At 40.9% G+C, this 25,341-nt stretch overlaps 2 non-coding genes across 2 annotated transcripts; both read right to left on the bottom strand.

Moving 5' to 3' along the window:
- Nucleotides 1–13,183: 13,183 nt before the first annotated feature.
- Nucleotides 13,184–13,265, bottom strand: TRNAS-GCU (transfer RNA serine (anticodon GCU)). The gene has a single exon. It is a non-coding gene; the product is annotated as a tRNA-Ser (tRNA).
- Nucleotides 13,266–25,212: 11,947 nt separating this feature from the next.
- On the bottom strand, nucleotides 25,213–25,294 carry TRNAS-GCU (transfer RNA serine (anticodon GCU)). The gene has a single exon. It is a non-coding gene; the product is annotated as a tRNA-Ser (tRNA).
- Nucleotides 25,295–25,341: the final 47 nt, after the last annotated feature.

Genomic DNA, 25,341 nt, shown 5'->3' with positions numbered 1-25,341 from the left:
GTCTGTACAATTGAGCTAAAGATTGTGTATCGGCCTCTGGCAAAATGGACCTTATCACATCTCCTACACTGGATAATGTCAAGAGGTAGACTAGCTCAAACCATATCAGAAATGAGCTAATGCTCAGGGTTTTTAATAACAGTATTTTTACTGAAGATTGAATGTCGTGTCTGTATTGAAGCCCTGAAAATTGGTTTATCCCAGATAGCATTTGCATTAGTTTGTCTCTAGACATCAGATGACACTGAAGATCAGATAAGGCCACTCTACCAGAAGCTGCTTTACTATCGGTCAGTAGGAAAAGAGGTGCTGTGGCTTAGTTGGTTAAAGTGCCTGTCTAGTAAACAGGAGATCCTGAGTTCGAATCTCAGCAGTGCCTTCTTTTCATAGTCCCGATATAGAAGTTTCGATTTTTAAAGGGCACCTTTCATAGTGAGAGACTAATGTCAAATTTGTCTTTCTCACATCTCTGAGATAGTTGAATGAAGGAATTATAAATATGTGCTGTCTAAGTGCTCAGAAGGAAGAAGATGTCATGCGATGTAGGATGGCACCAAGCATGCCAAATAAAAACAGTGGTTTTCTTTTGCCAGATTGAAATGCTTCCATGCGCATCTCTCCCTGCTAGAAAAGTTTGATAGCAGTCTTCTTGAACAGTGAAAGGGCAAGAAAACAACAAGAACAAAGATGGAAGTCAAAACCATGCATAAACAGCTCAATCCATAGACTGTATTGTTAATGCATCACCTGAACTTCACAGCCAACTTCTCTGCCCAAAAACGTAGAAACCAGACCATAAGATCTGAAGAGCATTTTGATGAGTCTTTGCTTTTTCACTGAAGATTTTAAGTTGGCCTCTAACGGAGTGGGCCTTATCTCTTCTCCTTCATTGTCTGGTGTCTGGAGTTGGACTAAGGCAATCCTTACCAGTCATAAACCAATGCTCAATCTGGCAAAATAAAACCCACCGTTTTTATTTGGCATGCCTGATGCAATCCTACATCTGATGACGTCTTCTCTTTTATATGCACTTAGACAGCACAGATTTATGAATCCTTCATTGCACTATCTCAGAGATTTGAGAAGGTCAAATATCCACCACCTGGGTTCTAAATGGAAACTAAGCTTTTCAACACGGAAGAAGGAGATTAAACCGACGATGATGGGATTCGAACCCATGCATGCAGAGCACAATGGATTAGCAGTCCATCGCCTTAACCACTCGGCCACCTCGTCTACATGACAAACCTGAAATCAGGTGATATGATCTGATGAGGATTTTGACTAGTCTGTGCAATTGAGCTAAAGATTGTGTATCGGCCTCTGGCAAAATGGACCTTATCACATCTCCTACACTGGATAATGTCAAGAGGTAGACTAGCTCAAACCATATCAGAAATGAGCTAATGCTCAGGGTTTTTAATAACAGTATTTTTACTGAAGATTGAATGTCGTGTCTGTATTGAAGCCCTGAAAATTGGTTTATCCCAGATAGCATTTGCATTAGTTTGTCTCTAGACATCAGATGACACTGAAGATCAGATAAGGCCACTCTACCAGAAGCTGCTTTACTATCGGTCAGTAGGAAAAGAGGTGCTGTGGCTTAGTTGGTTAAAGTGCCTGTCTAGTAAACAGGAGATCCTGAGTTCGAATCTCAGCAGTGCCTTCTTTTCATAGTCCCGATATAGAAGTTTCGATTTTTAAAGGGCACCTTTCATAGTGAGAGACTAATGTCAAATTTGTCTTTCTCACATCTCTGAGATAGTTGAATGAAGGAATTATAAATATGTGCTGTCTAAGTGCTCAGAAGGAAGAAGATGTCATGCGATGTAGGATGGCACCAAGCATGCCAAAAAAAAACAGTGGTTTTCTTTTGCCAGATTGAAATGCTTCCATGCGCATCTCTCCCTGCTAGAAAAGTTTGATAGCAGTCTTCTTGAACAGTGAAAGGGCAAGAAAACAACAAGAACAAAGATGGAAGTCAAAACCATGCATAAACAGCTCAATCCATAGACTGTATTGTTAATGCATCACCTGAACTTCACAGCCAACTTCTCTGCCCAAAAACGTAGAAACCAGACCATAAGATCTGAAGAGCATTTTGATGAGTCTTTGCTTTTTCACTGAAGATTTTAAGTTGGCCTCTAACGGAGTGGGCCTTATCTCTTCTCCTTCATTGTCTGGTGTCTGGAGTTGGACTAAGGCAATCCTTACCAGTCATAAACCAATGCTCAATCTGGCAAAATAAAACCCACCGTTTTTATTTGGCATGCCTGATGCAATCCTACATCGGATGACGTCTTCTCTTTTATATGCACTTAGACAGCACAGATTTATGAATCCTTCATTGCACTATCTCAGAGATTTGAGAAGGTCAAATATCCACCACCTGGGTTCTAAATGGAAACTAAGCTTTTCAACACGGAAGAAGGAGATTAAACTGACGAGGATGGGATTCGAATCCATGCATGCAGAGCACAATGGATTAGCAGTCCATCGCCTTAACCACTCGGCCACCTCGTCTACATGACAAACCTGAAATCAGGTGATATGATCTGATGAGGATTTTGACCAGTCTGTGCAATTGAGCTAAAGATTGTGTATCGGCCTCTGGCAAAATGGACCTTATCACATCTCCTACACTGGATAATGTCAAGAGTTAGACTAGCTCAAACCATATCAGAAATGAGCTAATGCTCAGGGTTTTTAATAACAGTATTTTTACTAAAGATTGAATGTCGTGTCTGTATTGAAGCCCTGAAAATTGGTTTATCCCAGATAGCATTTGCATTAGTTTGTCTCTAGACATCAGATGACACTGAAGATCAAATAAGGCCACTCTACCAGAAACTGCTTTACTATCGGTCAGTAGGAAAAGAGGTGCTGTGGCTTAGTTGGTTAAAGTGCCTGTCTAGTAAACAGGAGATCCTGAGTTCGAATCTCAGCAGTGCCTTCTTTTCATAGTCCCGATATAGAAGTTTCGATTTTTAAAGGGCACCTTTCATAGTGAGAGACTAATGTCAAATTTGTCTTTCTCACATCTCTGAGATAGTTGAATGAAGGAATTATAAATATGTGCTGTCTAAGTGCTCAGAAGGAAGAAGATGTCATGCGATGTAGGATGGCACCAAGCATGCCAAATAAAAACAGTGGTTTTCTTTTGCCAGATTGAAATGCTTCCATGCGCATCTCTCCCTGCTAGAAAAGTTTGATAGCAGTCTTCTTGAACAGTGAAAGGGCAAGAAAACAACAAGAACAAAGATGGAAGTCAAAACCATGCATAAACAGCTCAATCCATAGACTGTATTGTTAATGCATCACCTGAACTTCACAGCCAACTTCTCTGCCCAAAAACGTAGAAACCAGACCATAAGATCTGAAGAGCATTTTGATGAGTCTTTGCTTTTTCACTGAAGATTTTAAGTTGGCCTCTAACGGAGTGGGCCTTATCTCTTCTCCTTCATTGTCTGGTGTCTGGAGTTGGACTAAGGCAATCCTTACCAGTCATAAACCAATGCTCAATCTGGCAAAATAAAACCCACCGTTTTTATTTGGCATGCTTGGTGCCATCCTACATCGCATGACATCTTCTTCCTTCTGAGCACTTAGACAGCATGAAATGCTTCCATGCGTATCTCTCCCTGCTAGAAAAGTTTGATAGCAGTCTTCTTGAACAGTGAAAGGGCAAGAAAACAACAAGAACAAAGATGGAAGTAAAAACCATGCATAAACAGCTCAATCCATAGACTGTATTGTTAATGCATCACCTGAACTTCACAGCCAACTTCTCTGCCCAAAAACGTAGAAACCAGACCATAAGATCTGAAGAGCATTTTGTTGAGTCTTTGCTTTTTCACTGAAGATTTTAAGTTGGCCTCTAACGGAGTGGGCCTTATCTCTTCTCCTTCCCTGTCTGGTGTCTGGAGTTGGACTAAGGCAATCCTTACCAGTCATAAACCAATGCTCAATCTGGCAAAATAAAACCCACCGTTTTTATTTGGCATGCCTGATGCAATCCTACATCGGATGACGTCTTCTCTTTTATATGCACTTAGACAGCACAGATTTATGAATCCTTAATTGCACTATCTCAGAGATTTGAGAAGGTCAAATATCCACCACCTGGGTTCTAAATGGAAACTAAGCTTTTCAACACAGAAGAAGGAGATTAAACCGACGATGATGGGATTCGAACCCATGCATGCAGAGCACAATGGATTAGCAGTCCATCGCCTTAACCACTCGGCCACCTCGTCTACATGACAAACCTGAAATCAGGTGATATGATCTGATGAGGATTTTGACTAGTCTGTACAATTGAGCTAAAGATTGTGTATCGGCCTCTGGCAAAATGGACCTTATCACATCTCCTACACTGGATAATGTCAAGAGGTAGACTAGCTCAAACCATATCAGAAATGAGCTAATGCTCAGGGTTTTTAATAACAGTATTTTTACTGAAGATTGAATGTCGTGTCTGTATTGAAGCCCTGAAAATTGGTTTATCCCAGATAGCATTTGCATTAGTTTGTCTCTAGACATCAGATGACACTGAAGATCAGATAAGGCCACTCTACCAGAAGCTGCTTTACTATCGGTCAGTAGGAAAAGAGGTGCTGTGGCTTAGTTGGTTAAAGTGCCTGTCTAGTAAACAGGAGATCCTGAGTTCGAATCTCAGCAGTGCCTTCTTTTCATAGTCCCGATATAGAAGTTTCGATTTTTAAAGGGCACCTTTCATAGTGAGAGACTAATGTCAAATTTGTCTTTCTCACATCTCTGAGATAGTTGAATGAAGGAATTATAAATATGTGCTGTCTAAGTGCTCAGAAGGAAGAAGATGTCATGCGATGTAGGATGGCACCAAGCATGCCAAATAAAAACAGTGGTTTTCTTTTGCCAGATTGAAATGCTTCCATGCGCATCTCTCCCTGCTAGAAAAGTTTGATAGCAGTCTTCTTGAACAGTGAAAGGGCAAGAAAACAACAAGAACAAAGATGGAAGTCAAAACCATGCATAAACAGCTCAATCCATAGACTGTATTGTTAATGCATCACCTGAACTTCACAGCCAACTTCTCTGCCCAAAAACGTAGAAACCAGACCATAAGATCTGAAGAGCATTTTGATGAGTCTTTGCTTTTTCACTGAAGATTTTAAGTTGGCCTCTAACGGAGTGGGCCTTATCTCTTCTCCTTCATTGTCTGGTGTCTGGAGTTGGACTAAGGCAATCCTTACCAGTCATAAACCAATGCTCAATCTGGCAAAATAAAACCCACCGTTTTTATTTGGCATGCCTGATGCAATCCTACATCTGATGACGTCTTCTCTTTTATATGCACTTAGACAGCACAGATTTATGAATCCTTCATTGCACTATCTCAGAGATTTGAGAAGGTCAAATATCCACCACCTGGGTTCTAAATGGAAACTAAGCTTTTCAACACGGAAGAAGGAGATTAAACCGACGATGATGGGATTCGAACCCATGCATGCAGAGCACAATGGATTAGCAGTCCATCGCCTTAACCACTCGGCCACCTCGTCTACATGACAAACCTGAAATCAGGTGATATGATCTGATGAGGATTTTGACTAGTCTGTGCAATTGAGCTAAAGATTGTGTATCGGCCTCTGGCAAAATGGACCTTATCACATCTCCTACACTGGATAATGTCAAGAGGTAGACTAGCTCAAACCATATCAGAAATGAGCTAATGCTCAGGGTTTTTAATAACAGTATTTTTACTGAAGATTGAATGTCGTGTCTGTATTGAAGCCCTGAAAATTGGTTTATCCCAGATAGCATTTGCATTAGTTTGTCTCTAGACATCAGATGACACTGAAGATCAGATAAGGCCACTCTACCAGAAGCTGCTTTACTATCGGTCAGTAGGAAAAGAGGTGCTGTGGCTTAGTTGGTTAAAGTGCCTGTCTAGTAAACAGGAGATCCTGAGTTCGAATCTCAGCAGTGCCTTCTTTTCATAGTCCCGATATAGAAGTTTCGATTTTTAAAGGGCACCTTTCATAGTGAGAGACTAATGTCAAATTTGTCTTTCTCACATCTCTGAGATAGTTGAATGAAGGAATTATAAATATGTGCTGTCTAAGTGCTCAGAAGGAAGAAGATGTCATGCGATGTAGGATGGCACCAAGCATGCCAAAAAAAAACAGTGGTTTTCTTTTGCCAGATTGAAATGCTTCCATGCGCATCTCTCCCTGCTAGAAAAGTTTGATAGCAGTCTTCTTGAACAGTGAAAGGGCAAGAAAACAACAAGAACAAAGATGGAAGTCAAAACCATGCATAAACAGCTCAATCCATAGACTGTATTGTTAATGCATCACCTGAACTTCACAGCCAACTTCTCTGCCCAAAAACGTAGAAACCAGACCATAAGATCTGAAGAGCATTTTGATGAGTCTTTGCTTTTTCACTGAAGATTTTAAGTTGGCCTCTAACGGAGTGGGCCTTATCTCTTCTCCTTCATTGTCTGGTGTCTGGAGTTGGACTAAGGCAATCCTTACCAGTCATAAACCAATGCTCAATCTGGCAAAATAAAACCCACCGTTTTTATTTGGCATGCCTGATGCAATCCTACATCTGATGACGTCTTCTCTTTTATATGCACTTAGACAGCACAGATTTATGAATCCTTCATTGCACTATCTCAGAGATTTGAGAAGGTCAAATATCCACCACCTGGGTTCTAAATGGAAACTAAGCTTTTCAACACGGAAGAAGGAGATTAAACCGACGATGATGGGATTCGAACCCATGCATGCAGAGCACAATGGATTAGCAGTCCATCGCCTTAACCACTCGGCCACCTCGTCTACATGACAAACCTGAAATCAGGTGATATGATCTGATGAGGATTTTGACTAGTCTGTGCAATTGAGCTAAAGATTGTGTATCGGCCTCTGGCAAAATGGACCTTATCACATCTCCTACACTGGATAATGTCAAGAGGTAGACTAGCTCAAACCATATCAGAAATGAGCTAATGCTCAGGGTTTTTAATAACAGTATTTTTACTGAAGATTGAATGTCGTGTCTGTATTGAAGCCCTGAAAATTGGTTTATCCCAGATAGCATTTGCATTAGTTTGTCTCTAGACATCAGATGACACTGAAGATCAGATAAGGCCACTCTACCAGAAGCTGCTTTACTATCGGTCAGTAGGAAAAGAGGTGCTGTGGCTTAGTTGGTTAAAGTGCCTGTCTAGTAAACAGGAGATCCTGAGTTCGAATCTCAGCAGTGCCTTCTTTTCATAGTCCCGATATAGAAGTTTCGATTTTTAAAGGGCACCTTTCATAGTGAGAGACTAATGTCAAATTTGTCTTTCTCACATCTCTGAGATAGTTGAATGAAGGAATTATAAATATGTGCTGTCTAAGTGCTCAGAAGGAAGAAGATGTCATGCGATGTAGGATGGCACCAAGCATGCCAAAAAAAAACAGTGGTTTTCTTTTGCCAGATTGAAATGCTTCCATGCGCATCTCTCCCTGCTAGAAAAGTTTGATAGCAGTCTTCTTGAACAGTGAAAGGGCAAGAAAACAACAAGAACAAAGATGGAAGTCAAAACCATGCATAAACAGCTCAATCCATAGACTGTATTGTTAATGCATCACCTGAACTTCACAGCCAACTTCTCTGCCCAAAAACGTAGAAACCAGACCATAAGATCTGAAGAGCATTTTGATGAGTCTTTGCTTTTTCACTGAAGATTTTAAGTTGGCCTCTAACGGAGTGGGCCTTATCTCTTCTCCTTCATTGTCTGGTGTCTGGAGTTGGACTAAGGCAATCCTTACCAGTCATAAACCAATGCTCAATCTGGCAAAATAAAACCCACCGTTTTTATTTGGCATGCCTGATGCAATCCTACATCTGATGACGTCTTCTCTTTTATATGCACTTAGACAGCACAGATTTATGAATCCTTCATTGCACTATCTCAGAGATTTGAGAAGGTCAAATATCCACCACCTGGGTTCTAAATGGAAACTAAGCTTTTCAACACGGAAGAAGGAGATTAAACCGACGATGATGGGATTCGAACCCATGCATGCAGAGCACAATGGATTAGCAGTCCATCGCCTTAACCACTCGGCCACCTCGTCTACATGACAAACCTGAAATCAGGTGATATGATCTGATGAGGATTTTGACTAGTCTGTGCAATTGAGCTAAAGATTGTGTATCGGCCTCTGGCAAAATGGACCTTATCACATCTCCTACACTGGATAATGTCAAGAGGTAGACTAGCTCAAACCATATCAGAAATGAGCTAATGCTCAGGGTTTTTAATAACAGTATTTTTACTGAAGATTGAATGTCGTGTCTGTATTGAAGCCCTGAAAATTGGTTTATCCCAGATAGCATTTGCATTAGTTTGTCTCTAGACATCAGATGACACTGAAGATCAGATAAGGCCACTCTACCAGAAGCTGCTTTACTATCGGTCAGTAGGAAAAGAGGTGCTGTGGCTTAGTTGGTTAAAGTGCCTGTCTAGTAAACAGGAGATCCTGAGTTCGAATCTCAGCAGTGCCTTCTTTTCATAGTCCCGATATAGAAGTTTCGATTTTTAAAGGGCACCTTTCATAGTGAGAGACTAATGTCAAATTTGTCTTTCTCACATCTCTGAGATAGTTGAATGAAGGAATTATAAATATGTGCTGTCTAAGTGCTCAGAAGGAAGAAGATGTCATGCGATGTAGGATGGCACCAAGCATGCCAAAAAAAAACAGTGGTTTTCTTTTGCCAGATTGAAATGCTTCCATGCGCATCTCTCCCTGCTAGAAAAGTTTGATAGCAGTCTTCTTGAACAGTGAAAGGGCAAGAAAACAACAAGAACAAAGATGGAAGTCAAAACCATGCATAAACAGCTCAATCCATAGACTGTATTGTTAATGCATCACCTGAACTTCACAGCCAACTTCTCTGCCCAAAAACGTAGAAACCAGACCATAAGATCTGAAGAGCATTTTGATGAGTCTTTGCTTTTTCACTGAAGATTTTAAGTTGGCCTCTAACGGAGTGGGCCTTATCTCTTCTCCTTCATTGTCTGGTGTCTGGAGTTGGACTAAGGCAATCCTTACCAGTCATAAACCAATGCTCAATCTGGCAAAATAAAACCCACCGTTTTTATTTGGCATGCCTGATGCAATCCTACATCTGATGACGTCTTCTCTTTTATATGCACTTAGACAGCACAGATTTATGAATCCTTCATTGCACTATCTCAGAGATTTGAGAAGGTCAAATATCCACCACCTGGGTTCTAAATGGAAACTAAGCTTTTCAACACGGAAGAAGGAGATTAAACCGACGATGATGGGATTCGAACCCATGCATGCAGAGCACAATGGATTAGCAGTCCATCGCCTTAACCACTCGGCCACCTCGTCTACATGACAAACCTGAAATCAGGTGATATGATCTGATGAGGATTTTGACTAGTCTGTGCAATTGAGCTAAAGATTGTGTATCGGCCTCTGGCAAAATGGACCTTATCACATCTCCTACACTGGATAATGTCAAGAGGTAGACTAGCTCAAACCATATCAGAAATGAGCTAATGCTCAGGGTTTTTAATAACAGTATTTTTACTGAAGATTGAATGTCGTGTCTGTATTGAAGCCCTGAAAATTGGTTTATCCCAGATAGCATTTGCATTAGTTTGTCTCTAGACATCAGATGACACTGAAGATCAGATAAGGCCACTCTACCAGAAGCTGCTTTACTATCGGTCAGTAGGAAAAGAGGTGCTGTGGCTTAGTTGGTTAAAGTGCCTGTCTAGTAAACAGGAGATCCTGAGTTCGAATCTCAGCAGTGCCTTCTTTTCATAGTCCCGATATAGAAGTTTCGATTTTTAAAGGGCACCTTTCATAGTGAGAGACTAATGTCAAATTTGTCTTTCTCACATCTCTGAGATAGTTGAATGAAGGAATTATAAATATGTGCTGTCTAAGTGCTCAGAAGGAAGAAGATGTCATGCGATGTAGGATGGCACCAAGCATGCCAAAAAAAAACAGTGGTTTTCTTTTGCCAGATTGAAATGCTTCCATGCGCATCTCTCCCTGCTAGAAAAGTTTGATAGCAGTCTTCTTGAACAGTGAAAGGGCAAGAAAACAACAAGAACAAAGATGGAAGTCAAAACCATGCATAAACAGCTCAATCCATAGACTGTATTGTTAATGCATCACCTGAACTTCACAGCCAACTTCTCTGCCCAAAAACGTAGAAACCAGACCATAAGATCTGAAGAGCATTTTGATGAGTCTTTGCTTTTTCACTGAAGATTTTAAGTTGGCCTCTAACGGAGTGGGCCTTATCTCTTCTCCTTCATTGTCTGGTGTCTGGAGTTGGACTAAGGCAATCCTTACCAGTCATAAACCAATGCTCAATCTGGCAAAATAAAACCCACCGTTTTTATTTGGCATGCCTGATGCAATCCTACATCTGATGACGTCTTCTCTTTTATATGCACTTAGACAGCACAGATTTATGAATCCTTCATTGCACTATCTCAGAGATTTGAGAAGGTCAAATATCCACCACCTGGGTTCTAAATGGAAACTAAGCTTTTCAACACGGAAGAAGGAGATTAAACCGACGATGATGGGATTCGAACCCATGCATGCAGAGCACAATGGATTAGCAGTCCATCGCCTTAACCACTCGGCCACCTCGTCTACATGACAAACCTGAAATCAGGTGATATGATCTGATGAGGATTTTGACTAGTCTGTGCAATTGAGCTAAAGATTGTGTATCGGCCTCTGGCAAAATGGACCTTATCACATCTCCTACACTGGATAATGTCAAGAGGTAGACTAGCTCAAACCATATCAGAAATGAGCTAATGCTCAGGGTTTTTAATAACAGTATTTTTACTGAAGATTGAATGTCGTGTCTGTATTGAAGCCCTGAAAATTGGTTTATCCCAGATAGCATTTGCATTAGTTTGTCTCTAGACATCAGATGACACTGAAGATCAGATAAGGCCACTCTACCAGAAGCTGCTTTACTATCGGTCAGTAGGAAAAGAGGTGCTGTGGCTTAGTTGGTTAAAGTGCCTGTCTAGTAAACAGGAGATCCTGAGTTCGAATCTCAGCAGTGCCTTCTTTTCATAGTCCCGATATAGAAGTTTCGATTTTTAAAGGGCACCTTTCATAGTGAGAGACTAATGTCAAATTTGTCTTTCTCACATCTCTGAGATAGTTGAATGAAGGAATTATAAATATGTGCTGTCTAAGTGCTCAGAAGGAAGAAGATGTCATGCGATGTAGGATGGCACCAAGCATGCCAAATAAAAACAGTGGTTTTCTTTTGCCAGATTGAAATGCTTCCATGCGCATCTCTCCCTGCTAGAAAAGTTTGATAGCAGTCTTCTTGAACAGTGAAAGGGCAAGAAAACAACAAGAACAAAGATGGAAGTCAAAACCATGCATAAACAGCTCAATCCATAGACTGTATTGTTAATGCATCACCTGAACTTCACAGCCAACTTCTCTGCCCAAAAACGTAGAAACCAGACCATAAGATCTGAAGAGCATTTTGATGAGTCTTTGCTTTTTCACTGAAGATTTTAAGTTGGCCTCTAACGGAGTGGGCCTTATCTCTTCTCCTTCATTGTCTGGTGTCTGGAGTTGGACTAAGGCAATCCTTACCAGTCATAAACCAATGCTCAATCTGGCAAAATAAAACCCACCGTTTTTATTTGGCATGCCTGATGCAATCCTACATCGGATGACGTCTTCTCTTTTATATGCACTTAGACAGCACAGATTTATGAATCCTTCATTGCACTATCTCAGAGATTTGAGAAGGTCAAATATCCACCACCTGGGTTCTAAATGGAAACTAAGCTTTTCAACACGGAAGAAGGAGATTAAACCGACGAGGATGGGATTCGAATCCATGCATGCAGAGCACAATGGATTAGCAGTCCATCGCCTTAACCACTCGGCCACCTCGTCTACATGACAAACCTGAAATCAGGTGATATGATCTGATGAGGATTTTGACCAGTCTGTGCAATTGAGCTAAAGATTGTGTATCGGCCTCTGGCAAAATGGACCTTATCACATCTCCTACACTGGATAATGTCAAGAGTTAGACTAGCTCAAACCATATCAGAAATGAGCTAATGCTCAGGGTTTTTAATAACAGTATTTTTACTAAAGATTGAATGTCGTGTCTGCATTGAAGCCCTGAAAATTGGTTTATCCCAGATAGCATTTGCAATAGTTTGTCTCTAGACATCAGATGACACTGAAGATCAGATAAGGCCACTCTACCAGAAACTGCTTTACTATCGGTCAGTAGGAAAAGAGGTGCTGTGGCTTAGTTGGTTAAAGTGCCTGTCTAGTAAACAGGAGATCCTGAGTTCGAATCTCAGCAGTGCCTTCTTTTCATAGTCCCGATATAGAAGTTTCGATTTTTAAAGGGCACCTTTCATAGTGAGAGACTAATGTCAAATTTGTCTTTCTCACATCTCTGAGATAGTTGAATGAAGGAATTATAAATATGTGCTGTCTAAGTGCTCAGAAGGAAGAAGATGTCATGCGATGTAGGATGGCACCAAGCATGCCAAATAAAAACAGTGGTTTTCTTTTGCCAGATTGAAATGCTTCCATGCGCATCTCTCCCTGCTAGAAAAGTTTGATAGCAGTCTTCTTGAACAGTGAAAGGGCAAGAAAACAACAAGAACAAAGATGGAAGTCAAAACCATGCATAAACAGCTCAATCCATAGACTGTATTGTTAATGCATCACCTGAACTTCACAGCCAACTTCTCTGCCCAAAAACGTAGAAACCAGACCATAAGATCTGAAGAGCATTTTGATGAGTCTTTGCTTTTTCACTGAAGATTTTAAGTTGGCCTCTAACGGAGTGGGCCTTATCTCTTCTCCTTCATTGTCTGGTGTCTGGAGTTGGACTAAGGCAATCCTTACCAGTCATAAACCAATGCTCAATCTGGCAAAATAAAACCCACCGTTTTTATTTGGCATGCCTGATGCAATCCTACATCGGATGACGTCTTCTCTTTTATATGCACTTAGACAGCACAGATTTATGAATCCTTCATTGCACTATCTCAGAGATTTGAGAAGGTCAAATATCCACCACCTGGGTTCTAAATGGAAACTAAGCTTTTCAACACGGAAGAAGGAGATTAAACCGACGAGGATGGGATTCGAACCCATGCATGCAGAGCACAATGGATTAGCAGTCCATCGCCTTAACCACTCGGCCACCTCGTCTACATGACAAACCTGAAATCAGGTGATATGATCTGATGAGGATTTTGACCAGTCTGTGCAATTGAGCTAAAGATTGTGTATCGGCCTCTGGCAAAATGGACCTTATCACATCTCCTACACTGGATAATGTCAAGAGTTAGACTAGCTCAAACCATATCAGAAATGAGCTAATGCTCAGGGTTTTTAATAACAGTATTTTTACTAAAGATTGAATGTCGTGTCTGTATTGAAGCCCTGAAAATTGGTTTATCCCAGATAGCATTTGCATTAGTTTGTCTCTAGACATCAGATGACACTGAAGATCAAATAAGGCCACTCTACCAGAAACTGCTTTACTATCGGTCAGTAGGAAAAGAGGTGCTGTGGCTTAGTTGGTTAAAGTGCCTGTCTAGTAAACAGGAGATCCTGAGTTCGAATCTCAGCAGTGCCTTCTTTTCATAGTCCCGATATAGAAGTTTCGATTTTTAAAGGGCACCTTTCATAGTGAGAGACTAATGTCAAATTTGTCTTTCTCACATCTCTGAGATAGTTGAATGAAGGAATTATAAATATGTGCTGTCTAAGTGCTCAGAAGGAAGAAGATGTCATGCGATGTAGGATGGCACCAAGCATGCCAAATAAAAACAGTGGTTTTCTTTTGCCAGATTGAAATGCTTCCATGCGCATCTCTCCCTGCTAGAAAAGTTTGATAGCAGTCTTCTTGAACAGTGAAAGGGCAAGAAAACAACAAGAACAAAGATGGAAGTCAAAACCATGCATAAACAGCTCAATCCATAGACTGTATTGTTAATGCATCACCTGAACTTCACAGCCAACTTCTCTGCCCAAAAACGTAGAAACCAGACCATAAGATCTGAAGAGCATTTTGATGAGTCTTTGCTTTTTCACTGAAGATTTTAAGTTGGCCTCTAACGGAGTGGGCCTTATCTCTTCTCCTTCATTGTCTGGTGTCTGGAGTTGGACTAAGGCAATCCTTACCAGTCATAAACCAATGCTCAATCTGGCAAAATAAAACCCACCGTTTTTATTTGGCATGCTTGGTGCCATCCTACATCGCATGACATCTTCTTCCTTCTGAGCACTTAGACAGCATGAAATGCTTCCATGCGTATCTCTCCCTGCTAGAAAAGTTTGATAGCAGTCTTCTTGAACAGTGAAAGGGCAAGAAAACAACAAGAACAAAGATGGAAGTAAAAACCATGCATAAACAGCTCAATCCATAGACTGTATTGTTAATGCATCACCTGAACTTCACAGCCAACTTCTCTGCCCAAAAACGTAGAAACCAGACCATAAGATCTGAAGAGCATTTTGTTGAGTCTTTGCTTTTTCACTGAAGATTTTAAGTTGGCCTCTAACGGAGTGGGCCTTATCTCTTCTCCTTCCCTGTCTGGTGTCTGGAGTTGGACTAAGGCAATCCTTACCAGTCATAAACCAATGCTCAATCTGGCAAAATAAAACCCACCGTTTTTATTTGGCATGCCTGATGCAATCCTACATCGGATGACGTCTTCTCTTTTATATGCACTTAGACAGCACAGATTTATGAATCCTTAATTGCACTATCTCAGAGATTTGAGAAGGTCAAATATCCACCACCTGGGTTCTAAATGGAAACTAAGCTTTTCAACACAGAAGAAGGAGATTAAACCGACGATGATGGGATTCGAACCCATGCATGCAGAGCACAATGGATTAGCAGTCCATCGCCTTAACCACTCGGCCACCTCGTCTACATGACAAACCTGAAATCAGGTGATATGATCTGATGAGGATTTTGACTAGTCTGTGCAATTGAGCTAAAGATTGTGTATCGGCCTCTGGCAAAATGGACCTTATCACATCTCCTACACTGGATAATGTCAAGAGGTAGACTAGCTCAAACCATATCAGAAATGAGCTAATGCTCAGGGTTTTTAATAACAGTATTTTTACTGAAGATTGAATGTCGTGTCTGTATTGAAGCCCTGAAAATTGGTTTATCCCAGATAGCATTTGCATTAGTTTGTCTCTAGACATCAGATGACACTGAAGATCAGATAAGGCCACTCTACCAGAAGCTGCTTTACTATCGGTCAGTAGGAAAAGAGGTGCTGTGGCTTAGTTGGTTAAAGTGCCTGTCTAGTAAACAGGAGATCCTGAGTTCGAATCTCAGCAGTGCCTTCTTTTCATAGTCCCGATATAGAAGTTTCGATTTTTAAAGGGCACCTTTCATAGTGAGAGACTAATGTCAAATTTGTCTTTCTCACATCTCTGAGATAGTTGAATGAAGGAATTATAAATATGTGCTGTCTAAGTGCTCAGAAGGAAGAAGATGTCATGCGATGTAGGATGGCACCAAGCATGCCAAATAAAAACAGTGGTTTTCTTTTGCCAGATTGAAATGCTTCCATGCGCATCTCTCCCTGCTAGAAAAGTTTGATAGCAGTCTTCTTGAACAGTGAAAGGGCAAGAAAACAACAAGAACAAAGATGGAAGTCAAAACCATGCATAAACAGCTCAATCCATAGACTGTATTGTTAATGCATCACCTGAACTTCACAGCCAACTTCTCTGCCCAAAAACGTAGAAACCAGACCATAAGATCTGAAGAGCATTTTGTTGAGTCTTTGCTTTTTCACTGAAGATTTTAAGTTGGCCTCTAACGGAGTGGGCCTTATCTCTTCTCCTTCCCTGTCTGGTGTCTGGAGTTGGACTAAGGCAATCCTTACCAGTCATAAACCAATGCTCAATCTGGCAAAATAAAACCCACCGTTTTTATTTGGCATGCCTGATGCAATCCTACATCGGATGACGTCTTCTCTTTTATATGCACTTAGACAGCACAGATTTATGAATCCTTAATTGCACTATCTCAGAGATTTGAGAAGGTCAAATATCCACCACCTGGGTTCTAAATGGAAACTAAGCTTTTCAACACAGAAGAAGGAGATTAAACCGACGATGATGGGATTCGAACCCATGCATGCAGAGCACAATGGATTAGCAGTCCATCGCCTTAACCACTCGGCCACCTCGTCTACATGACAAACCTGAAATCAGGTGATATGATCTGATGAGGATTTTGACTAGTCTGTGCAATTGAGCTAAAGATTGTGTATCGGCCTCTGGCAAAATGGACCTTATCACATCTCCTACACTGGATAATGTCAAGAGGTAGACTAGCTCAAACCATATCAGAAATGAGCTAATGCTCAGGGTTTTTAATAACAGTATTTTTACTGAAGATTGAATGTCGTGTCTGTATTGAAGCCCTGAAAATTGGTTTATCCCAGATAGCATTTGCATTAGTTTGTCTCTAGACATCAGATGACACTGAAGATCAGATAAGGCCACTCTACCAGAAGCTGCTTTACTATCGGTCAGTAGGAAAAGAGGTGCTGTGGCTTAGTTGGTTAAAGTGCCTGTCTAGTAAACAGGAGATCCTGAGTTCGAATCTCAGCAGTGCCTTCTTTTCATAGTCCCGATATAGAAGTTTCGATTTTTAAAGGGCACCTTTCATAGTGAGAGACTAATGTCAAATTTGTCTTTCTCACATCTCTGAGATAGTTGAATGAAGGAATTATAAATATGTGCTGTCTAAGTGCTCAGAAGGAAGAAGATGTCATGCGATGTAGGATGGCACCAAGCATGCCAAATAGAAACAGTGGTTTTCTTTTGCCAGATTGAAATGCTTCCATGCGCATCTCTCCCTGCTAGAAAAGTTTGATAGCAGTCTTCTTGAACAGTGAAAGGGCAAGAAAACAACAAGAACAAAGATGGAAGTCAAAACCATGCATAAACAGCTCAATCCATAGACTGTATTGTTAATGCATCACCTGAACTTCACAGCCAACTTCTCTGCCCAAAAACGTAGAAACCAGACCATAAGATCTGAAGAGCATTTTGATGAGTCTTTGCTTTTTCACTGAAGATTTTAAGTTGGCCTCTAACGGAGTGGGCCTTATCTCTTCTCCTTCATTGTCTGGTGTCTGGAGTTGGACTAAGGCAATCCCTACCAGTCATAAACCAATGCTCAATCTGGCAAAATAAAACCCACCGTTTTTATTTGGCATGCCTGATGCAATCCTACATCTGATGACGTCTTCTCTTTTATATGCACTTAGACAGCACAGATTTATGAATCCTTCATTGCACTATCTCAGAGATTTGAGAAGGTCAAATATCCACCACCTGGGTTCTAAATGGAAACTAAGCTTTTCAACACAGAAGAAGGAGATTAAACCGACGATGATGGGATTCGAACCCATGCATGCAGAGCACAATGGATTAGCAGTCCATCGCCTTAACCACTCGGCCACCTCGTCTACATGACAAACCTGAAATCAGGTGATATGATCTGATGAGGATTTTGACTAGTCTGTGCAATTGAGCTAAAGATTGTGTATCGGCCTCTGGCAAAATGGACCTTATCACATCTCCTACACTGGATAATGTCAAGAGGTAGACTAGCTCAAACCATATCAGAAATGAGCTAATGCTCAGGGTTTTTAATAACAGTATTTTTACTGAAGATTGAATGTCGTGTCTGTATTGAAGCCCTGAAAATTGGTTTATCCCAGATAGCATTTGCATTAGTTTGTCTCTAGACATCAGATGACACTGAAGATCAGATAAGGCCACTCTACCAGAAGCTGCTTTACTATCGGTCAGTAGGAAAAGAGGTGCTGTGGCATAGTTGGTTAAAGTGCCTGTCTAGTAAACAGGAGATCCTGAGTTCGAATCTCAGCAGTGCCTTCTTTTCATAGTCCCGATATAGAAGTTTCGATTTTTAAAGGGCACCTTTCATAGTGAGAGACTAATGTCAAATTTGTCTTTCTCACATCTCTGAGATAGTTGAATGAAGGAATTATAAATATGTGCTGTCTAAGTGCTCAGAAGGAAGAAGATGTCATGCGATGTAGGATGGCACCAAGCATGCCAAATAAAAACAGTGGTTTTCTTTTGCCAGATTGAAATGCTTCCATGCGCATCTCTCCCTGCTAGAAAAGTTTGATAGCAGTCTTCTTGAACAGTGAAAGGGCAAGAAAACAACAAGAACAAAGATGGAAGTCAAAACCATGCATAAACAGCTCAATCCATAGACTGTATTGTTAATGCATCACCTGAACTTCACAGCCAACTTCTCTGCCCAAAAACGTAGAAACCAGACCATAAGATCTGAAGAGCATTTTGATGAGTCTTTGCTTTTTCACTGAAGATTTTAAGTTGGCCTCTAACGGAGTGGGCCTTATCTCTTCTCCTTCATTGTCTGGTGTCTGGAGTTGGACTAAGGCAATCCTTACCAGTCATAAACGAATGCTCAATCTGGCAAAATAAAACCCACCGTTTTTATTTGGCATGCCTGATGCAATCCTACATCTGATGACGTCTTCTCTTTTATATGCACTTAGACAGCACAGATTTATGAATCCTTCATTGCACTATCTCAGAGATTTGAGAAGGTCAAATATCCACCACCTGGGTTCCAAATGGAAACTAAGCTTTTCAACACGGAAGAAGGAGATTAAACCGACGATGATGGGATTCGAACCCATGCATGCAGAGCACAATGGATTAGCAGTCCATCGCCTTAACCACTCGGCCACCTCGTCTACATGACAAACCTGAAATCAGGTGATATGATCTGATGAGGATTTTGACTAGTCTGTGCAATTGAGCTAAAGATTGTGTATCGGCCTCTGGCAAAATGGACCTTATCACATCTCCTACACTGGATAATGTCAAGAGGTAGACTAGCTCAAACCATATCAGAAATGAGCTAATGCTCAGGGTTTTTAATAACAGTATTTTTACTGAAGATTGAATGTCGTGTCTGTATTGAAGCCCTGAAAATTGGTTTATCCCAGATAGCATTTGCATTAGTTTGTCTCTAGACATCAGATGACACTGAAGATCAGATAAGGCCACTCTACCAGAAGCTGCTTTACTATCGGTCAGTAGGAAAAGAGGTGCTGTGGCATAGTTGGTTAAAGTGCCTGTCTAGTAAACAGGAGATCCTGAGTTCGAATCTCAGCAGTGCCTTCTTTTCATAGTCCCGATATAGAAGTTTCGATTTTTAAAGGGCACCTTTCATAGTGAGAGACTAATGTCAAATTTGTCTTTCTCACATCTCTGAGATAGTTGAATGAAGGAATTATAAATATGTGCTGTCTAAGTGCTCAGAAGGAAGAAGATGTCATGCGATGTAGGATGGCACCAAGCATGCCAAATAAAAACAGTGGTTTTCTTTTGCCAGATTGAAATGCTTCCATGCGCATCTCTCCCTGCTAGAAAAGTTTGATAGCAGTCTTCTTGAACAGTGAAAGGGCAAGAAAACAACAAGAACAAAGATGGAAGTCAAAACCATGCATAAACAGCTCAATCCATAGACTGTATTGTTAATGCATCACCTGAACTTCACAGCCAACTTCTCTGCCCAAAAACGTAGAAACCAGACCATAAGATCTGAAGAGCATTTTGATGAGTCTTTGCTTTTTCACTGAAGATTTTAAGTTGGCCTCTAACGGAGTGGGCCTTATCTCTTCTCCTTCATTGTCTGGTGTCTGGAGTTGGACTAAGGCAATCCTTACCAGTCATAAACGAATGCTCAATCTGGCAAAATAAAACCCACCGTTTTTATTTGGCATGCCTGATGCAATCCTACATCTGATGACGTCTTCTCTTTTATATGCACTTAGACAGCACAGATTTATGAATCCTTCATTGCACTATCTCAGAGATTTGAGAAGGTCAAATATCCACCACCTGGGTTCTAAATGGAAACTAAGCTTTTCAACACAGAAGAAGGAGATTAAACCGACGATGATGGGATTCGAACCCATGCATGCAGAGCACAATGGATTAGCAGTCCATCGCCTTAACCACTCGGCCACCTCGTCTACATGACAAACCTGAAATCAGGTGATATGATCTGATGAGGATTTTGACTAGTCTGTGCAATTGAGCTAAAGATTGTGTATCGGCCTCTGGCAAAATGGACCTTATCACATCTCCTACACTGGATAATGTCAAGAGGTAGACTAGCTCAAACCATATCAGAAATGAGCTAATGCTCAGGGTTTTTAATAACAGTATTTTTACTGAAGATTGAATGTCGTGTCTGTATTGAAGCCCTGAAAATTGGTTTATCCCAGATAGCATTTGCATTAGTTTGTCTCTAGACATCAGATGACACTGAAGATCAGATAAGGCCACTCTACCAGAAGCTGCTTTACTATCGGTCAGTAGGAAAAGAGGTGCTGTGGCATAGTTGGTTAAAGTGCCTGTCTAGTAAACAGGAGATCCTGAGTTCGAATCTCAGCAGTGCCTTCTTTTCATAGTCCCGATATAGAAGTTTCGATTTTTAAAGGGCACCTTTCATAGTGAGAGACTAATGTCAAATTTGTCTTTCTCACATCTCTGAGATAGTTGAATGAAGGAATTATAAATATGTGCTGTCTAAGTGCTCAGAAGGAAGAAGATGTCATGCGATGTAGGATGGCACCAAGCATGCCAAATAAAAACAGTGGTTTTCTTTTGCCAGATTGAAATGCTTCCATGCGCATCTCTCCCTGCTAGAAAAGTTTGATAGCAGTCTTCTTGAACAGTGAAAGGGCAAGAAAACAACAAGAACAAAGATGGAAGTCAAAACCATGCATAAACAGCTCAATCCATAGACTGTATTGTTAATGCATCACCTGAACTTCACAGCCAACTTCTCTGCCCAAAAACGTAGAAACCAGACCATAAGATCTGAAGAGCATTTTGATGAGTCTTTGCTTTTTCACTGAAGATTTTAAGTTGGCCTCTAACGGAGTGGGCCTTATCTCTTCTCCTTCATTGTCTGGTGTCTGGAGTTGGACTAAGGCAATCCTTACCAGTCATAAACCAATGCTCAATCTGGCAAAATAAAACCCACCGTTTTTATTTGGCATGCCTGATGCAATCCTACATCTGATGACGTCTTCTCTTTTATATGCACTTAGACAGCACAGATTTATGAATCCTTCATTGCACTATCTCAGAGATTTGAGAAGGTCAAATATCCACCACCTGGGTTCTAAATGGAAACTAAGCTTTTCAACACAGAAGAAGGAGATTAAACCGACGATGATGGGATTCGAACCCATGCATGCAGAGCACAATGGATTAGCAGTCCATCGCCTTAACCACTCGGCCACCTCGTCTACATGACAAACCTGAAATCAGGTGATATGATCTGATGAGGATTTTGACTAGTCTGTGCAATTGAGCTAAAGATTGTGTATCGGCCTCTGGCAAAATGGACCTTATCACATCTCCTACACTGGATAATGTCAAGAGGTAGACTAGCTCAAACCATATCAGAAATGAGCTAATGCTCAGGGTTTTTAATAACAGTATTTTTACTGAAGATTGAATGTCGTGTCTGTATTGAAGCCCTGAAAATTGGTTTATCCCAGATAGCATTTGCATTAGTTTGTCTCTAGACATCAGATGACACTGAAGATCAGATAAGGCCACTCTACCAGAAGCTGCTTTACTATCGGTCAGTAGGAAAAGAGGTGCTGTGGCTTAGTTGGTTAAAGTGCCTGTCTAGTAAACAGGAGATCCTGAGTTCGAATCTCAGCAGTGCCTTCTTTTCATAGTCCCGATATAGAAGTTTCGATTTTTAAAGGGCACCTTTCATAGTGAGAGACTAATGTCAAATTTGTCTTTCTCACATCTCTGAGATAGTTGAATGAAGGAATTATAAATATGTGCTGTCTAAGTGCTCAGAAGGAAGAAGATGTCATGCGATGTAGGATGGCACCAAGCATGCCAAATAAAAACAGTGGTTTTCTTTTGCCAGATTGAAATGCTTCCATGCGCATCTCTCCCTGCTAGAAAAGTTTGATAGCAGTCTTCTTGAACAGTGAAAGGGCAAGAAAACAACAAGAACAAAGATGGAAGTCAAAGCCATGCATAAACAGCTCAATCCATAGACTGTATTGTTAATGCATCACCTGAACTTCACAGCCAACTTCTCTGCCCAAAAACGTAGAAACCAGACCATAAGATCTGAAGAGCATTTTGATGAGTCTTTGCTTTTTCACTGAAGATTTTAAGTTGGCCTCTAACGGAGTGGGCCTTATCTCTTCTCCTTCATTGTCTGGTGTCTGGAGTTGGACTAAGGCAATCCTTACCAGTCATAAACGAATGCTCAATCTGGCAAAATAAAACCCACCGTTTTTATTTGGCATGCCTGATGCAATCCTACATCTGATGACGTCTTCTCTTTTATATGCACTTAGACAGCACAGATTTATGAATCCTTCATTGCACTATCTCAGAGATTTGAGAAGGTCAAATATCCACCACCTGGGTTCTAAATGGAAACTAAGCTTTTCAACACAGAAGAAGGAGATTAAACCGACGATGATGGGATTCGAACCCATGCATGCAGAGCACAATGGATTAGCAGTCCATCGCCTTAACCACTCGGCCACCTCGTCTACATGACAAACCTGAAATCAGGTGATATGATCTGATGAGGATTTTGACTAGTCTGTGCAATTGAGCTAAAGATTGTGTATCGGCCTCTGGCAAAATGGACCTTATCACATCTCCTACACTGGATAATGTCAAGAGGTAGACTAGCTCAAACCATATCAGAAATGAGCTAATGCTCAGGGTTTTTAATAACAGTATTTTTACTGAAGATTGAATGTCGTGTCTGTATTGAAGCCCTGAAAATTGGTTTATCCCAGATAGCATTTGCATTAGTTTGTCTCTAGACATCAGATGACACTGAAGATCAGATAAGGCCACTCTACCAGAAGCTGCTTTACTATCGGTCAGTAGGAAAAGAGGTGCTGTGGCATAGTTGGTTAAAGTGCCTGTCTAGTAAACAGGAGATCCTGAGTTCGAATCTCAGCAGTGCCTTCTTTTCATAGTCCCGATATAGAAGTTTCGATTTTTAAAGGGCACCTTTCATAGTGAGAGACTAATGTCAAATTTGTCTTTCTCACATCTCTGAGATAGTTGAATGAAGGAATTATAAATATGTGCTGTCTAAGTGCTCAGAAGGAAGAAGATGTCATGCGATGTAGGATGGCACCAAGCATGCCAAATAAAAACAGTGGTTTTCTTTTGCCAGATTGAAATGCTTCCATGCGCATCTCTCCCTGCTAGAAAAGTTTGATAGCAGTCTTCTTGAACAGTGAAAGGGCAAGAAAACAACAAGAACAAAGATGGAAGTCAAAACCATGCATAAACAGCTCAATCCATAGACTGTATTGTTAATGCATCACCTGAACTTCACAGCCAACTTCTCTGCCCAAAAACGTAGAAACCAGACCATAAGATCTGAAGAGCATTTTGATGAGTCTTTGCTTTTTCACTGAAGATTTTAAGTTGGCCTCTAACGGAGTGGGCCTTATCTCTTCTCCTTCATTGTCTGGTGTCTGGAGTTGGACTAAGGCAATCCTTACCAGTCATAAACCAATGCTCAATCTGGCAAAATAAAACCCACCGTTTTTATTTGGCATGCCTGATGCAATCCTACATCTGATGACGTCTTCTCTTTTATATGCACTTAGACAGCACAGATTTATGAATCCTTCATTGCACTATCTCAGAGATTTGAGAAGGTCAAATATCCACCACCTGGGTTCTAAATGGAAACTAAGCTTTTCAACACGGAAGAAGGAGATTAAACCGACGATGATGGGATTCGAACCCATGCATGCAGAGCACAATGGATTAGCAGTCCATCGCCTTAACCACTCGGCCACCTCGTCTACATGACAAACCTGAAATCAGGTGATATGATCTGATGAGGATTTTGACTAGTCTGTGCAATTGAGCTAAAGATTGTGTATCGGCCTCTGGCAAAATGGACCTTATCACATCTCCTACACTGGATAATGTCAAGAGGTAGACTAGCTCAAACCATATCAGAAATGAGCTAATGCTCAGGGTTTTTAATAACAGTATTTTTACTGAAGATTGAATGTCGTGTCTGTATTGAAGCCCTGAAAATTGGTTTATCCCAGATAGCATTTGCATTAGTTTGTCTCTAGACATCAGATGACACTGAAGATCAGATAAGGCCACTCTACCAGAAGCTGCTTTACTATCGGTCAGTAGGAAAAGAGGTGCTGTGGCTTAGTTGGTTAAAGTGCCTGTCTAGTAAACAGGAGATCCTGAGTTCGAATCTCAGCAGTGCCTTCTTTTCATAGTCCCGATATAGAAGTTTCGATTTTTAAAGGGCACCTTTCATAGTGAGAGACTAATGTCAAATTTGTCTTTCTCACATCTCTGAGATAGTTGAATGAAGGAATTATAAATATGTGCTGTCTAAGTGCTCAGAAGGAAGAAGATGTCATGCGATGTAGGATGGCACCAAGCATGCCAAATAAAAACAGTGGTTTTCTTTTGCCAGATTGAAATGCTTCCATGCGCATCTCTCCCTGCTAGAAAAGTTTGATAGCAGTCTTCTTGAACAGTGAAAGGGCAAGAAAACAACAAGAACAAAGATGGAAGTCAAAACCATGCATAAACAGCTCAATCCATAGACTGTATTGTTAATGCATCACCTGAACTTCACAGCCAACTTCTCTGCCCAAAAACGTAGAAACCAGACCATAAGATCTGAAGAGCATTTTGATGAGTCTTTGCTTTTTCACTGAAGATTTTAAGTTGGCCTCTAACGGAGTGGGCCTTATCTCTTCTCCTTCATTGTCTGGTGTCTGGAGTTGGACTAAGGCAATCCTTACCAGTCATAAACCAATGCTCAATCTGGCAAAATAAAACCCACCGTTTTTATTTGGCATGCCTGATGCAATCCTACATCGGATGACGTCTTCTCTTTTATATGCACTTAGACAGCACAGATTTATGAATCCTTCATTGCACTATCTCAGAGATTTGAGAAGGTCAAATATCCACCACCTGGGTTCTAAATGGAAACTAAGCTTTTCAACACGGAAGAAGGAGATTAAACCGACGAGGATGGGATTCGAACCCATGCATGCAGAGCACAATGGATTAGCAGTCCATCGCCTTAACCACTCGGCCACCTCGTCTACATGACAAGCCTGAAATCAGGTGATATGATCTGATGAGGATTTTG

Source organism: Anomaloglossus baeobatrachus, chromosome 7 (genome assembly GCF_048569485.1).
Source record: "Anomaloglossus baeobatrachus isolate aAnoBae1 chromosome 7, aAnoBae1.hap1, whole genome shotgun sequence".
NCBI classification, from domain to species: domain Eukaryota; kingdom Metazoa; phylum Chordata; class Amphibia; order Anura; family Aromobatidae; genus Anomaloglossus; species Anomaloglossus baeobatrachus.
Note: the sequence above shows the minus strand (reverse complement) of the source record. Positions and strands in the feature narration are given on the sequence as shown.